Here is a 15,065-nt window from a genome sequence, read left to right as displayed (position 1 = left end):
CATCAATCTAATCACAATACCCCATAATTACAAAGCAAAAACTGGTTTTTAGAAAGTTTTGCAAATGTACTAAAAATAAAAAATGGAAATATCACATTTACATAAGTATTCAGACCCTTTACTCAGTACTTTGTTGAAGGACCTTTGGCAGCGATTACAGTATCGAGTCTTCTTGGGTATGACACTACAAGGTTGGCACACCTGTATTTGGGGAGTTTCTACCATTCTTCTGTGCAGATCCTCTCAAGCTCTGTCAGGAGTGTCGCTGCACAGCTATTTTCAGGTCTCTCCAGAGATGTTCCATCGGGCTCAAGTCCGGGATCCGGCTGGGCCACTCAATGACATTTAGAGACTTGTCCCGAAGCCACTCCTGCTTTGTTTTGACTGTGTGCTTAGAGTCGTTATCCTGTTGGAAGGTGAACCTTCACCCCAGTATGAGGTCCTGAGCGCTCTGGAGCAGATTTTCATCAAGGATCTCTCTGTACTTTGCTCCGTTCATCTTTCCCTCGATCCTGACTAGTCTCCCAGTCCCTGCCGCTGAAAAACATCCCCACAGCATGATGCTGCTACCACCATGCTTCACAGTAGGGATGGTGTCAGGTTTCCTCCAGATGTGACACTTGGCATTCAGGCCAAAGAGTTCTGTCTTGGTTTCATCAGACCAGAGAATCTTGTTCCTCATTGTCTGAGGGTCCTTTGGGTGCCTTTTAAAAACTCAAAGTGGGCTGTCATGTGCCTTTTACTGAGGAGTGGCTTCCATTTGGCAATTCTACCATAAAGGCCTACTTGCTGGAGTGCTGCGGAGATGGTTGTCCTTCTGGAAGGTTCTCCCATTTCCATTGAGGAACTCTGGAGCTCTGTCAGAGCTCTGTCAGACTGAGCAAAAAACAATTCAACCCATTTTAGAACAAGGCTGCAATGTAACAAAATGTGAAAAATGCTCTGTCAGAGTGACCATAGCGTCCCTGACCAAGGCCCTTCTCCCCCGATTGCTCAGTTTGCCTGGGCGGCCAGTCTTGGTGGTTCCAAACTTTTTCCATTTAAGAATGATGGAGGGCACTGTGTTCTTGGGGACCTTCAATGCTGCAGAAATGTTTTGGTACCCTTCCCCAGATCTGTTCCTCGACACAATCCTGTCTCGGAGCTCTATGGACAATTCCATCGACCTCATGGCTTGGTTTTTGCACTGACATGCACTGTCAACTCTGAGACCTTACATGGACAGGTGTGTGCCTTTCCAAATCATGAATACTTATGTAAATAAGGTATTTCTGTTTTTCTTTTTTATACATTTTCTAAAAACCTGTTTTCACTTTGTCATTATGGTGTATTGTGTGTAGATTGATGAGGAAAAAAACGATTTATTAAATTTTACAATAAGGCTGTAACGTAACAAAATGTGGAAAAAGGGAAGGGGTCTGAATACTTTCCGAATGCACTGTACATTACAGTACATGCAGAGGTTTCAGCTGGAATGGTAACGGAGATGACCAATAAGCTCAACACCGTAACATTTGCTCAGTCCACTGCTTTTGCATTTAGTTCAAAGGCTGCATGTCCTTTCTAACGGACAATCCACTTCACCTCCTTTGCTAATGAGCTCTAGCACTACAGTAGCGAGCTCTATGTAAACTGAGAGAACTATTTCTGACTTGCAAGCAATCTCCTGATATACCTAGAGCTTGCTATGAAGGGATAGCATGTCTTGCTTCTATCTGGTTACTAGAACATCAAATCCTCTACGTGTCTTTGCTATGTTGCCCAAGGTATTCCACATGAGAGAATTTCACCCTATCAAGACACCCTGCTACTATCTGTAGTTATTTGGCTTAAATTATACATTAAATGTATTGTAAGCAGGTCATTGCACAGTGCAATACAAATTCTTAGTCCACAAATTAATAAAGTATAAAAAAATGGGATGAACTCCATAAAAACAGGTGACCTTGTTACCCTTTTATATTTTAAACCATCCATACACTAATACATGAGTGTAACATATGACTCTAATCTCTACCTCAATTCATGTCAACAGACCAGTGCTTTCTCTGAACAACTGACAAAGTGCATATATCATGACAATCTGTATAGCTCAGATGACCAGAAGCGGTAGGTCCACAGATATTGTTAGGACAGCTGGCCATTTCCCGAACACTCTGTTGCTTCTGTGTCCTCTCAAACAGAATCGTCTAGACACACACAACAGACACGCGTTCGAAGTACGCTTCCACCGCTTTCAACTACCTAGCTCTTACCATACTTCTCAGATTTGCTGTACCGCAGTACTCTATATACACAGTACTCAATACTCTGTACACAGTACTACTCAAAACTCTATACACAGTACTACTTAATACTCTGTACACAGTACTCCTCAATACTCTCAATAGTCAATACTCTCTTCTAGTCACGTCTGCCACTTGAAAAACTATAATAGATAAGGTTTCAACAAATCATAGTGCAAACACAGTACACAAACACAGTACACAAACACAGTACACAAGATGGGAAGATTCAAACAGTATAATCTTTCCATTCAGTGCCCATTATAAACTCCAGACTACTCTATTTCCTCAATATCATGACTGAACCATGGAGCGCGTTTTACCTTTCAGCAAGCTGCTTCAGTTCCCTCTTATCTCTCTCTCTGTCACAGAAGAGCCTTCTCTGTAGAGAGAGAGAACATTATACAGTGCCTCTCTCGCTCTCTCTCCCTCTAACAGTAACACACGCTGCCGCTGTGCAGGCATACGACACAGTAATATTTTCCCTCCCTCTCTTTCCCTCACTTCCTTTCTCTCTCTCACACACATACAAATCCAATGTGCCAGCACACACACACCCCCATGGGCACAACTGCAGAGTCAAAGGGCTCTGGTTACTGATGCCCTATTCCCTCCCTTGGGGTGAGATACTGATAGAGGGAGGAAGGGAGAGGAAGAGACGCTGATAGATGGAGGGAGGGAGGGAGGGAGGGAGGGAAAGATAATAAGAGGCAGAGTGGATAAGAGGGGGAGAGGGAGTGGGCAGAGATATAGTGTTAACACGAGAGAGAGAGAGAGAGAGAGAGAGAGAGAGAGAAAAATAGAGAGTAGATGAAGAGAGAGGGGAGATAAACGAAGAGGGAGAGGAAAAGAAGAAGGAAAAAATATTGAAAGAGTCAGAGAGAATAGGAGAGAGGACATGGGAGAGAGAGACTAAACAGAAATGTTATGAAGAAAGCAAAGATGAGAGGGAAAGAAAGAGGAGAGGACTGTAATAGACAGGCAAACTGATCAAATAATCATCCAACTTGTATGATCAAATAACTGTGTATCACATTAGTAGGGTAACACTGCATTTCACAGCCATGCCAATCCAAAACAATTTAACAGAAACATTTAATAAAGCAAAATAAATATTGGAGATAAATACATAGTCATAGGACATGAAGTAAAAGAGATCTGGAGAGAGAGAAACAGAGAGATGTAGGGAGAATGGAAAAGATATTGACAGGAACAGAGAACAATGGGGGGAGAGAGAAAGAGAGAAGAAAGATAGCATGCTGTGAAGCTTTTAAACAACATTTGTAGCCTTGTCTCAGCTCAAATCAAACCAAATTGTATTGGTCACATACACATGGTTAGCAGATGTTATTGCGAGTGTAGCGAAATGCTTGTGCTTCTAGTTCCGATAGTGCAGTAATATCTAACAAGTAATCTAACAATTCCACAACAACTACCTAATACACGCAAATCTAAAGGGTGGAATAAGACTATATACATATAAATATACGGAAGAGCGATGGCCGAGCGGCATAGGCACGATGCAATAGATGGTATAAAAGACAGTATATAAATATGGGGTGAGTAATGCAAGATATGTAAACATTATTAAAGTGGCATTATTAAAGTGACAAGTGATCTATTTATTAAAGTGGCCAAGGATTTCAAGTCTGTATGTACTGTAGGCAGCAGCCTCTCTGTGTTAGTGATGGCTGTTTAACAGTCTGATGGCCTTGAGATAGAAGCTGTTTTTCAGTCTCTCGGTCCCAGCTTTGATGCACCTGTACTGACCTCGCCTTCTGGATGATAGCGGGGTGAACAGGCAGTGGCTCGGGTGGTTGTTATCCTTGATGATCTTTTTGGCCTTCCTGTGACAACGGGTGCTGTAGGTGTCCTGGAGGGCAGGTAGTTTACCTCCGGTGATGCGTTTTGCAGACCGCACCACCCTCTGGAGAGCCCTGCAGTTGTGGGTGGTGCAGTTGCCGTACCAGGTGGTGATACAGCCCGACAGGATGTTCTCAATTGTGCATCTGTAAAAGTTCGTGAGGATTTTAGGTGACAAGCCAAATTTCTTCAGCCTCCTGAGGTTGAAGAGGTGCTGTTGCGCCTTCTTCACCACGCTGTCTGTGTGGGTGGACCATTTCAGTTTGTCTGTGATCTGTACGCCGAGGAACTTTAAACTTTCCACCTTGTCTATTGCTGTCCTGTCGATGTGGATAGGGGGGTGCGCCCTCTGAAGTCCACAATCATCTCCTTTGTTTTGTTGACATTGAGTGTGAGGTTGTTTTCCTGACACTACACTCCAAGTGCCCTCACCTCCTCCCTATAGGCTGTCTCGTTGTTGTTGGGGATCAAGCCTACTACTGTTGTGTCGTTTGCAAACTTGATTGAGTTGCAGGCGTGCATGGTCACGCAGTCATGGGTGAACAGGGAGTACAGGAGAGGGCTGAGAACGCACCCTTGTGGGGCCCCAGTGTTGAGGATCAGCAAAGTGGAGATGTTGTTTCCTACCTTCACCACCTGGGTGCGGCCCGTCAGGAGGTCCAGGACCCAATTGCACAGGGCGGGGTTGAGACCCAGGGCCTCAAGCTTAATGATGAACTTGGAGGGTACTATGGTGTTGAATACTGAGCTGTAGTCAATGAACAGCATTCTTACATAGGTATTCCTCTTGTCCAGGTGGGTTAGGGCAGTGTGCAGTGTTATGGCGATTGCATCGTCTGTGGACCTATTGGAGCGGTAAGCAAATTGGAGTGGGTCTAGGGTGGCAGGTAAGGTGGAGGTGATGTGATCCTTGACTAGTCTCTCAAAGCACTTCATAATGACAGAAGTGAGTGCTACGGGGCGATAGTCATTTAGTTCAGTTACCTTTGCCTACTTGGGTACAGGAACAATGGTGGCCCTCTTGAAGCATGTGGGGACAGCAGACTGAGATTGGGAGCGATTGAATATGTCCGCCAGCTGGTCTGCGCATGCTCAGAGGACGCAGCTAGGGATGCCGTCTGTGCTAGCAGCCTTGCGAGGGTTAACACGTTTAAATGTCTTACTCACGTCGGCCACGGAGAAGGAGAGGGGGGCCTGCAGTCCTCGGTTAGTGGGCCGCGTCGGTGGCAGTGTATTATGCTCAAAGCGGGTAAAGAAGATGTTTAGTTTGTCTGGAAGCAAGACGTGTCTTTTTCAGATTGATCATTACTCTGTGTGATGCACACTCCACTCCACTCCTCTCCTCTCCTCTCCTCTCCTCTCCTCTCCTCTCCTCTCCTCACAAGCCTTTCTGCCCTACAGTTGTTTTTGGTCATGTTATCGTTACTATAATACCACAGAAGAGGAGTACCAAAATATATAATCAAATCGTATGTGTCATCTGCCAAATACAACAGATGTAGACCATACCATGAAATGCTTACTTACAAGCCCTTAACCAACAATGCAGTTCAAGAAATAGAGATCCGAAAATATTTACTAAATAAACTAAAGTAAAAAATAAAATAAAAAGTAACACAATAAAATAACAATAATGAGGCTATATACAGGGGGTACAGGTTAGTGGAGGTAATTTGTACATGTAGGTAGGGGTGAAGTGACTATGCATAGATAATAAACAGTGAGTAGCAGCAGTGTAAAAACAGAGGGGAGGCGGGAACCAATGTAAATAGTCCGGGTGGCCATTTCATTAATTGTTCAGCAGTCTTATGGCTTGGGGGTAGAAGCTGTTAAGGAGCCTTTTGGACCTAGACTTGGTGCTCCGGTACCGCTTGCCGTGCGGTAGCAGAGAGAACAGTCCATGACTTGAGTGACTGGAGTCTTCAACATTTTTTTCAGCCTTCCTCTGACACCGGCTAGTAGAGTGGCTTGTGAAAGTATTCACCCCCCTTGGCATTTTTTCTATTTTGTTGCCTTACAACCTGTAATTAAAATAGATTTTTGGTGGGTTTGAATCATTTGATTTACACAATATGCCTTCCACTTTGAAGATGCTAAAATGTTTTTATTGTGAAACAAACAAGAAATAAGACAAAAAAACAGAAAACTTGAGCATGCATAACTATTCACCCCCCAGAGTTTTGGTAGGAGGCCCTCTCTTGGCAGGTTTGTTGTGTTGCCATATTCTTTCCATTTTCTTATAATGAATTTAATAGTGCTCCGTGGGATGTTCAAAGTTACTGATATTTTTTTATTACTCAACCCTGATCTGTACTTCTCCACAATTTTGTCCCTGACCTGTTTGGAGAGCTCCTTGGTCTTCATGGTGCCGCTTGCTTGGTGGTGTTGCAGACTCTGGGGCCTTTCAGAACAGATGTATATATACTGAGATCATGTGACACTTAGATTGCACACAGGTGGACTTTAACTAATTATGTGACTTCTGAAGGTAATTGGTTGCACCAGATCTTATTTAGGGGCTTCATAGCAAAGGGGGTGAATATATATTTTCTATTTATTTTGTACATTTTTGAAACAAGTTATTTTTTCATTTCACTTCACCAATTTGGAATATCTTGTGTATGTCCATTACATGAAATCCCCAAAAATCCATTTAAATTACAGGTTGTAATGCAACAAATAGGAAAAACACCAAGGGGGTTGAATACTTTGCAAGGCACTGTATAAAGGTCCTGGATGGCAGGAAGCTTGGCCCCAGTGATGTACTGGGCCGTACGCACTATCCTCTGCAGCACCATACGGTCGGATGCTGAGCAGCTGCCATACCAGCTCTCGATGGTGCAGCTGTAGAACTTTGTGAGGATCTGGGGACCCATGCCAAATATTTTAAGTCTCCTGCGAGGGAAAAGGTGTTGTTGTACCCTCTTCACAACTGTCTTGGTGTGTTTGGACCATGATAGTTTATTGGTGATGTGGACACCAAGGAACTTGAAACTCTTTTAAATGCACGGTGCGTTAGACACTTTAGCTGATGCCAAGTCACACAACATTATGTTTCGGAGTGTGTGTGTGTTAGTGGAGGAGAACACCATTATATGTGAGTGTGTGTGTGTGTGTGTGTGTCTGAATGTGTGTGTGTGTGACAAATACAAGATCACAAACCAAGGATTTGATGCTGTACTGCTTCCTTTGCAGGAGTGCTATAGCTCTCGAACAACAAAGTGTGTGTGTGTGTGTGTGTGTATACACACACAAGTTGTAACCTTAAAGAGAGGAAGCCGGTAGTAATTTCCCCTTTCTGTAGTTTTGTGTCCTATCTCTAACCCTAACTGACTAACTCTAACCGACTAACCATAACCGACCAACCATAACCCTGACTGACTAACTCCAACTGACTGACTCTAACCCTGACTAACGCTAACCCTGACTAACGCTAACCCTGACTAACGCTAACCCTGACTAACGCTAACCCTGACTAACGCTAACCCTGACTAACGCTAACCCTGAACCTGACTGACCCTAACCCTGACTAATGCTAACCCTAAACCTGACTGACCCTAACCCTGACTAACCCTAACCCTGACTGACTAACCCTAACCCTGAATGACTAACCCTAAACCTGACTGACTAACCCTAAACCTGACTGACTAACCCTAAACCTGACTGACTAACCCTAACCCTGACTAACCCTGAATGACTAACCCTAACCCTGAATGACTAACCCTAACCCTGAATGACTAACCCTAAACCTGACTGACTAACCCTAAACCTGACTGACTAACCCTAAACCTGACTGACTAACCCTAAACCTGACTGAGTAACCTTTTGGTGTTGGGTTAATATTCCCCTAACCTAACCCTGACTGATTTTACTGAACCGTTGTAACTTGTGCCGACTAACCCTGACCGTTGTAACTTGTGCCGACTAACCCTGACCGTTGTAACTTGTGCCGACTAACCCTGACCGTTGTAACTTGTGCCGACTAACCCTGACCGTTGTAACTTGTGTATTAAACTTGCACTCAGTCGATTAAATCCTCAAGAAATGCGACAAGAGGAACGCGCGCGCGTATATTGTGATTTGTTTAAGAATTTATGGGTTACTACATGATTCCATATGTGTTATTTCATAGTTTTGATGTCTTCACTATTATTCTACAATGGAGAAAATAGTCAAAACAAAGAAAAACCCTTGAATGAGTAGGTGTGTCCACACTTTTGACCAGTACTGTATATATCAACGAATTGGCGAGGGCACTAGAATAGTCTGCAGTACCCGGCCTCACCCTACTAGAATCTGAAGTCAAATGTCTACTGTTTGCTGATGATCTGGTGCTTCTGTCCCCAACCAAGGAGGGCCTACAGCAGCACCTAGATCTTCTGCACAGATTCTGTCAGACCTGGGCCCTGACAGTAAATCTCAGTAAGATAAAAATACTGGTGTCCAAAAAAGGTCCAGGACCAGAAATACAATCAACAATTCTCAGAATGGGACAAATTGAGACTCTGCATGCAGAATTCTGCAAAAATATCCTCTGTGTACAACATCAAATAATGCAGGCAGAGCAGAATTAGGCTGATACCCGCTAATGATCAAAATCCAGAAAAGAGACGTTCAATTCTACAACCACCTAAAAGGAAGCGATTCCCAAACCTTCCATAACAAAGCCATCACCTACAGAGAAATTAACCTGGAGAAGAGCCCCCTAAACAAGCTGGTCCTGGGGCTCTGTTCACAAACACAAACAGACACCACAGAGCCCCAGGACAGCAACACAATTAGACCCAACCAAATCATGAGAAAACAAAAAGATAATTACTTGACACATTGGAAAAAACACAGAGCAAACTAGAATGCTATTTGGCCTTGCTATTGAGAAAGGCCGCCAAAAGCAGACCTAACTCTCAAGAGAAGACAGGCTATGTGCACAGTGCCCACAAAATGAGGTGGAAACTGAGCTGCACTTCCTAACCTCCTGCCAAATGTATAACCATATTAGAGACACATATTTCTCTCAGATTACAGACCCACAAAGAATTAGAAAACAAATCCAATTTTGATAAACTCCCATATCTATTGGGTGAAATACCACAGTGTGCCATCACTGCTGCAAGATTTGTGACCTGTTGCCACAAGTAAAGGGCAACCAGTGAAGAACAAACTGCAACCTATATAAATGCAACCTATATTTATGTTTATTTATTTTCCCTTTTGTAATTTAACTATTTGCACATCATTACATAACAGTATATAGACATAATGACATTTGAAATGTCTTAATTATTTTGGAACTTTTGTGAGTGTAATGTTTACTGTTATTTTTATGAATTTTTTTCCCCTTTTGTTATCTATTTCACTTGCTATGGCAATGTAAACATATGTTTCCCATGCCAATAAAGCCCCTTAAATTGAAATAGAGTGAGTGAGTGAGTGAGTGAGTGAGAGAGAGAGAGTGTGAGAGAGAGAGAGAGAGTGAGTGAGAGAGAGTGTGAGAGTGAGTGAGTGAGTGAGTGAGTGAGTGAGTGAGTGAGTGAGTGAGTGAGTGAGTGAGTGAGTGAGTGAGTGAGTGAGTGAGTGAGTGAGAGAGAGAGAGAGAGAGAGAGAAAGACAAGAGGCCTCTTCTCCTATTTTCCTCAGAACAGGATGTTTACACAGCTGCCTAGAGTGGCACCATCCCTTTCAGTGGAAATCTATGGAAGACAGTGGGCACCAGGCGGGCACAACCAACAGTTGCCTCCGCAGACCGCCAACTTCAATGATTAAATCTAGGACATTTACATTACATTTACGTCATTTAACAGACGCTCTTATCCAGAGCGACTTACAAATTGGTGCATTCACCTTATGATATCCAGTGGAACAACCACTTTACAATAGTACATCTAGATTTTTTTGGGGGGGTGGGAGGGATTACTTTATCCTATCCCAGGTATTCCTTAAAGAGGTAGGGTTTCAGGTGTCTCCGGAAGGTGGTGATTGACTCCGCTGTCCTGGCGTCGTGAGGGAGCTTGTTCCACCATTGGGGTGCCAGAGCAGCGAACAGTTTTAACTGGGCTGAGCGGGAACTGTGCTTCCGCAGAGGTAGGGAGGCGAGCAGGCCAGAGGTGGATGAACGCAGTGCCCTTCTTTGGGTGTAGGGACTGATCAGAGCCTGAAGGTAGGGAGGTGCCGTTCCCCTCACAGCTCCGTAGGCAAGCACCATGGTCTTGTAGCAGATGCGAGCTTCAACTGGAAGCCAGTGGAGTGTGCGGAGGAGCGGGGTGACGTGAGAGAACTTGGGAAGGTTGAACACCAGACGGGCTGCGGCATTCTGGATGAGTTGTAGGGGTTTAATGGCACAGGCAGGGAGCGCCGCCAACAGCGAGTTGCAGTAATCCAGAAGGGAGATGACAAGTGCCTGGATTAGGACCTGCGCCGCTTCCTGAGTAAGGCAGGGTCGTACTCTGCGAATGTTGTAGAGCATGAACCTACAGGATCGGGTCACCGCCTTGATGTTAGCGGAGAATGACAGGGTGTTGTCCAGGGTCACGCCAAGGCTCTTAGCACTCTGGGAGGAGGACACAATGGAGTTGTCAACCGTGATGGCGAGATCATGGAACGGGCAGTCCTTCCCCGGGAGGAAGAGCAGCTCTCTTGCCGAGGTTCAGCTTGAGGTGGTGATCCGTCATCCACACTGATATGTCTGCCAGACATGCAGAGATGTGATTTGCCACCTGGTTATCAGAAGGGGGAAAGGAGAAGATTAATTGTGTGTCGTCTGCGTAGCAATGATAGGAGAGACCATGTGAGGATATGACAGAGCCAAGTGACTTGGTGTATAGCGAGAACAGGAGAGGGCCTAGAACTGAGCCCTGGGGGACACCAGTGGTGGGAGCACGTGGTGCGGAGACGGATTCTGCCACGCCACCTGGTAGGAGCGACCTGTCAGGTAGGACGCAATCCAAGAGTGAGCCGCGCCTGAGATGCCCAACTCGGAGAGGGTGGAGAGGAGGATCTGATGTTTCACAGTATCAAAGGCAGCAGATAGGTCTAGAAGGATGAGAGCAGATGAGAGAGAGTTAGCTTTAGCAGTGCGGAGAGCCTCCGTGACACAGAGAAGAGCAGTCTCAGTTGAATGACCAGTCTTGAAACCTGACTGATTTGGATCAAGAAGGTCATTCTGAGAGAGATAGCAAGAGAGCTGGCCAAGGACGGCATGCTCAAGTGTTTTGGAGAGAAAAGAAAGAAGGGATGCTGGTCTGTAGTTGTTGACATCGGAGGGATCGAGTGTAGGTTTTTTGAGAAGGGGTGCAACTCTCGCTCTCTTGAAGACGGAAGGGACGTAGCCAGCGGTCAAGGATGAGTTGATGAGCGAGGTGAGGTAAGGGAGAAGGTCTCCGGAAATGGTCTGGAGAAGAGAGGAGGGGATAGGTTCAAGCGGGCAGGTTGTTGGGCGGCCGGCCGTCACAAGTCGCAAGATTTCATCTGGAGAGAGAGGGGAGAAAGCGGTCAAAGCATAGGGTAGGGCAATGTGAGCAGGACCAGCGGTGTCGTTTGACTTAACAAACGAGGATCGGATGTCGTCAACCTTCAAGTCATCCGCAGAGAGGGAGGAGGGGGAGGAGGATTCAGGAGGGAGGAGAAGGTGGCAAAGAGCTTCCTAGGGTTAGAGGCAGATGCTTGGAATTTAGAGTGGTAGAAAGTGGCTTTAGCAGTAGAAATAGGAAGAAAATGTAGAGAGGAGGGAGTGAAAAGATGCCAGGTCCGCAGGGAGGCTAGTTTTCCTCCATTTCCGCTCGGCTGCCCGGAGCCCTGTTCTGTGAGCTCGCAATGAGTCGTCAAGCCACGGAGCAGGAGGGGAGGACCGAGCCGGCTGGGAGGATAGGGGACATAGAGAGTCAAAGGACGCAGAAAGGGAGGAGAGGAGGGTTGAGGAGGCAGAATCAGGAGATTGGTTGGAGAAGGATTGAGCAGAGGGAAGAGATGATAGGATGGAAGAGGAGAGAGTAGCACGAGAGAGAGAGCGAAGGTTGCGACGGCGCAATACCATCTGAGTAGGGGCAGAGTGAGAAGTCTTGGAGGAGAGCGAGAGGGAAAAGGATACAAGGTAGTGGTCGGAGACTTGGAGGGGAGTTGCAGTGAGATTAGTAGAAGAACAGCATCTAGTAAAGATGAGGCCAAGCGTATTGCCTGCCTTGTGAGTAGAGGGGGACGGTGAGAGGGTGAGGTCAAAAGAGGAGAGGAGTGGAAAGAAGGAGGCAGAGAGAAATGAGTCAAAGGTAGATGTAGGGAGGTTAAAGTCACCCAGAATTGTGAGGAGTGAGCCATCCTCAGGAAAGGAACTTATCAAGGCGTCAAGCTCATTGATGGACTCTCCAAGGGAACCTGGAGGGCGATAAATGATAAGGATGTTAAGCTTGAATGGGCTAGTGACTGTGACAGCATGGAATTCAAAGGAGGAGATAGACAGATGGGTCAGGGGAGAAAGAGAGAATGTCCACTTGGGAGAGATGAGGATTCCAGTGCCACCACCCCGCTGACCAGATGCTCTCGGGGTATGCGAGAACACGTGGTCAGACGAGGAAAGAGCAGGAGGAGTAGCAGTGTTTTCTGTGGTAATCCATGTTTCCGTCAGCGCCAAGAAGTCAAGGGACTGGAGGGTAGCATAGGCTAAGATGAACTCTGCCTTGTTGGCCGCAGACTGGCAGTTCCAGAGGCTGTCGGAGACCTGGAACTCCACGTGGGTCGTTCGCGCTGGGACACTATAAACAAAGAAAGGTCAAATCTAGAACAACAAATGGCATATCGGAACCCAGTGATGCTTGTGGCTAAAGCCAGGGCTAGTCGTGGCTCGCTTGAAACATGGCTTTGCCTATTTGTGGGTCACAATATAACTTGAAAGGTTTCTATGCGAGTCAAATCACAAGAAGTTTGGGAGCCGAAGAGGACAGGGGAGGGGAGGGGAGGAGGGCCGCACGGGTGCACACAGACAGACACACGCACACACACCTAAACAGTCTCTGTTAGGGTGTAGCTCTATAATATCTACATCCTCTCCTGCATCATAGTCCTTTATGCTTCCATACACTCAGCTTATTTTGGGCAAAAAGCAAGGTATGACAAATGTCTGAGAACGTTGCGGCAACGCCTTCCTAAAGCAGTAGCATCTGACTGCATGTGAACTACATGAGCTCATTCATCTATCCTTGAGCGAGAAGGGAAGAGGAGGAGATGAGGAGAGTGTAGTCTGGGTCAACAACTTACACCAACTCCAGCGAAAAACACAGGGGTTTCTCTTCTGACTAAATGGCTGGTGCATTTCTCTGGACTGAAAGAGCATTTCTGAAGTTAGCGTTTTTCCGTCTACCTCAAGAACAGAAGGGGTATTGAACTAGGCACCCAAAACACCACCCCACAGTCTCTCTAACTCCCTCAGACACGCCCTCGCAAACACCTTAATTTATTCACTTTCTCCATCACAAGGCACATCTCTCCGTTGACCGCCCCTCCCTCCCTCCATCCATCCTAAATTCTGAGAGGACGCACAATCACACTATGTAGCTTTGCCGTGATTTAAATCGATTGCATGTTGAGTAAAGACTGTAAAAGCTTAATAGACCATTAACGGGTCTTAGTGCGTAATGTACGCTTAAGACATTATTTATATGTCTCGTGTGTGTGTGTGCATTCAATCAGGATGAATAGAGTTCATGTAGACCACTGATGATGCCCCTGGCATGCTTTTAACATGTCTAGCTGAAGCATGATCAATAGCATAGTGGCAATCCTATTGACATTCAGATTGCCAGAGCAAAGTGTGAAAATAGACACGAGAGCATTTATTCAATGATTGATTGATATGTGTCCAGACTGGTCAAGTCGTGGTCCCATCGCACATTCACTAAAGTGCTACTGACTGGGACTGGATGCATCAGAATGTATGTATGGATCCACGCGCCCGCCGGCAGGTCGCTTATCTCTGTCTGTCTCGGTCTCTCTCCCTCACGTTCGATACTATGCTTACATTTTCTATTAGATCAGGCTGTTATATAAAACTCATTAGTGTGCTCTTCTGGAATCAATTTGAGTTAAGCAATTCTGTGTACAAACTCCAGTGTTCTAAAAGAATAGTCAAATGATAAGGGAAATTATCTGATGAATCTGGAAAAAGATTTGGGTGGTGGACACAACGTGAACTCGCCTACACCCCTGGCAAAGACAAGTGACTTAACTTGTTTAATTTGTAAGTAATGCTTTCCATCCATGGAAAATTAGCCATCTTACTTAAGATATGTGGGAAGCATCCAGAAATGAACTGACTCAAACTCAACTGTAAAAGTGGATAGAAAGTTCAGTAAAAATTGAATGATACAAGTTTCACAAGTATTCTACAAGTAATATTGTAGTGTAATATGAGATGCTATACTAGCCTATCCCTTACAAAAAAAGATTGCCGTTTTTAAACTGCAGTCCAGTGTGGTGTTTTGGACACAGTAACTGCAGAATAACTGCAGTTGAGCTGTAGTTAAACGGCACTGTAACTGCAGTTACTCTGCAAAATTACTGCAGTTAAAAAAAACGTATTTTGGATGCAGTATTTGCAGCATACTAGTTATATTGCCAGGTCACAATTGTAAATGAGAACTTGTTCTCAACTTGCCTACCTGGTTAATTAAATAAAGGTGAAATAAAAAATACAAATAAAATAAATATTGCACTCTAACGCCAGTGTGTTGCAGTTATACTGCACTCTGACTGCAATATTTTTTCGTAAAGTTATATATAGTTTAGTATAGTATAAATGCTGTTGAATGGAGTCAACGTATTGGCAGGGCAGTTTCGGTAAGAGTACAATAATTTGGCAAACTGGTAGAAATTGAAGTCATTCACTTTTGCAAGCAGATAATAAGCAATGAAAAAATGACAGAAGTAGGCTAA

General features: G+C 45.0%; 1 protein-coding gene across 3 annotated transcripts in view; it reads right to left on the bottom strand.

Annotated features, from left to right (window-relative positions):
* Window positions 1-2,882, bottom strand: part of LOC106583608 (tensin-2) — a 47,606-nt gene extending 44,724 nt beyond the window's left edge. For all 3 annotated transcript variants that reach the window (XM_014167989.2, XM_045705423.1, XM_014167991.2), the window contains exon 1: window positions 2,609-2,882. The gene's annotated coding sequence lies outside the window, so the exon portion shown is untranslated. The remainder of the gene's footprint in view (window positions 1-2,608) is intronic.
* Between the last annotated feature and the right edge of the window lie 12,183 nt (window positions 2,883-15,065).

Source organism: Salmo salar, chromosome ssa22, assembly GCF_905237065.1.
Source record: "Salmo salar chromosome ssa22, Ssal_v3.1, whole genome shotgun sequence".
In the NCBI taxonomy this organism is placed as follows: Eukaryota; Metazoa; Chordata; class Actinopteri; order Salmoniformes; family Salmonidae; genus Salmo; species Salmo salar.
This window is presented reverse-complemented; position numbering and strand designations above follow the sequence as displayed.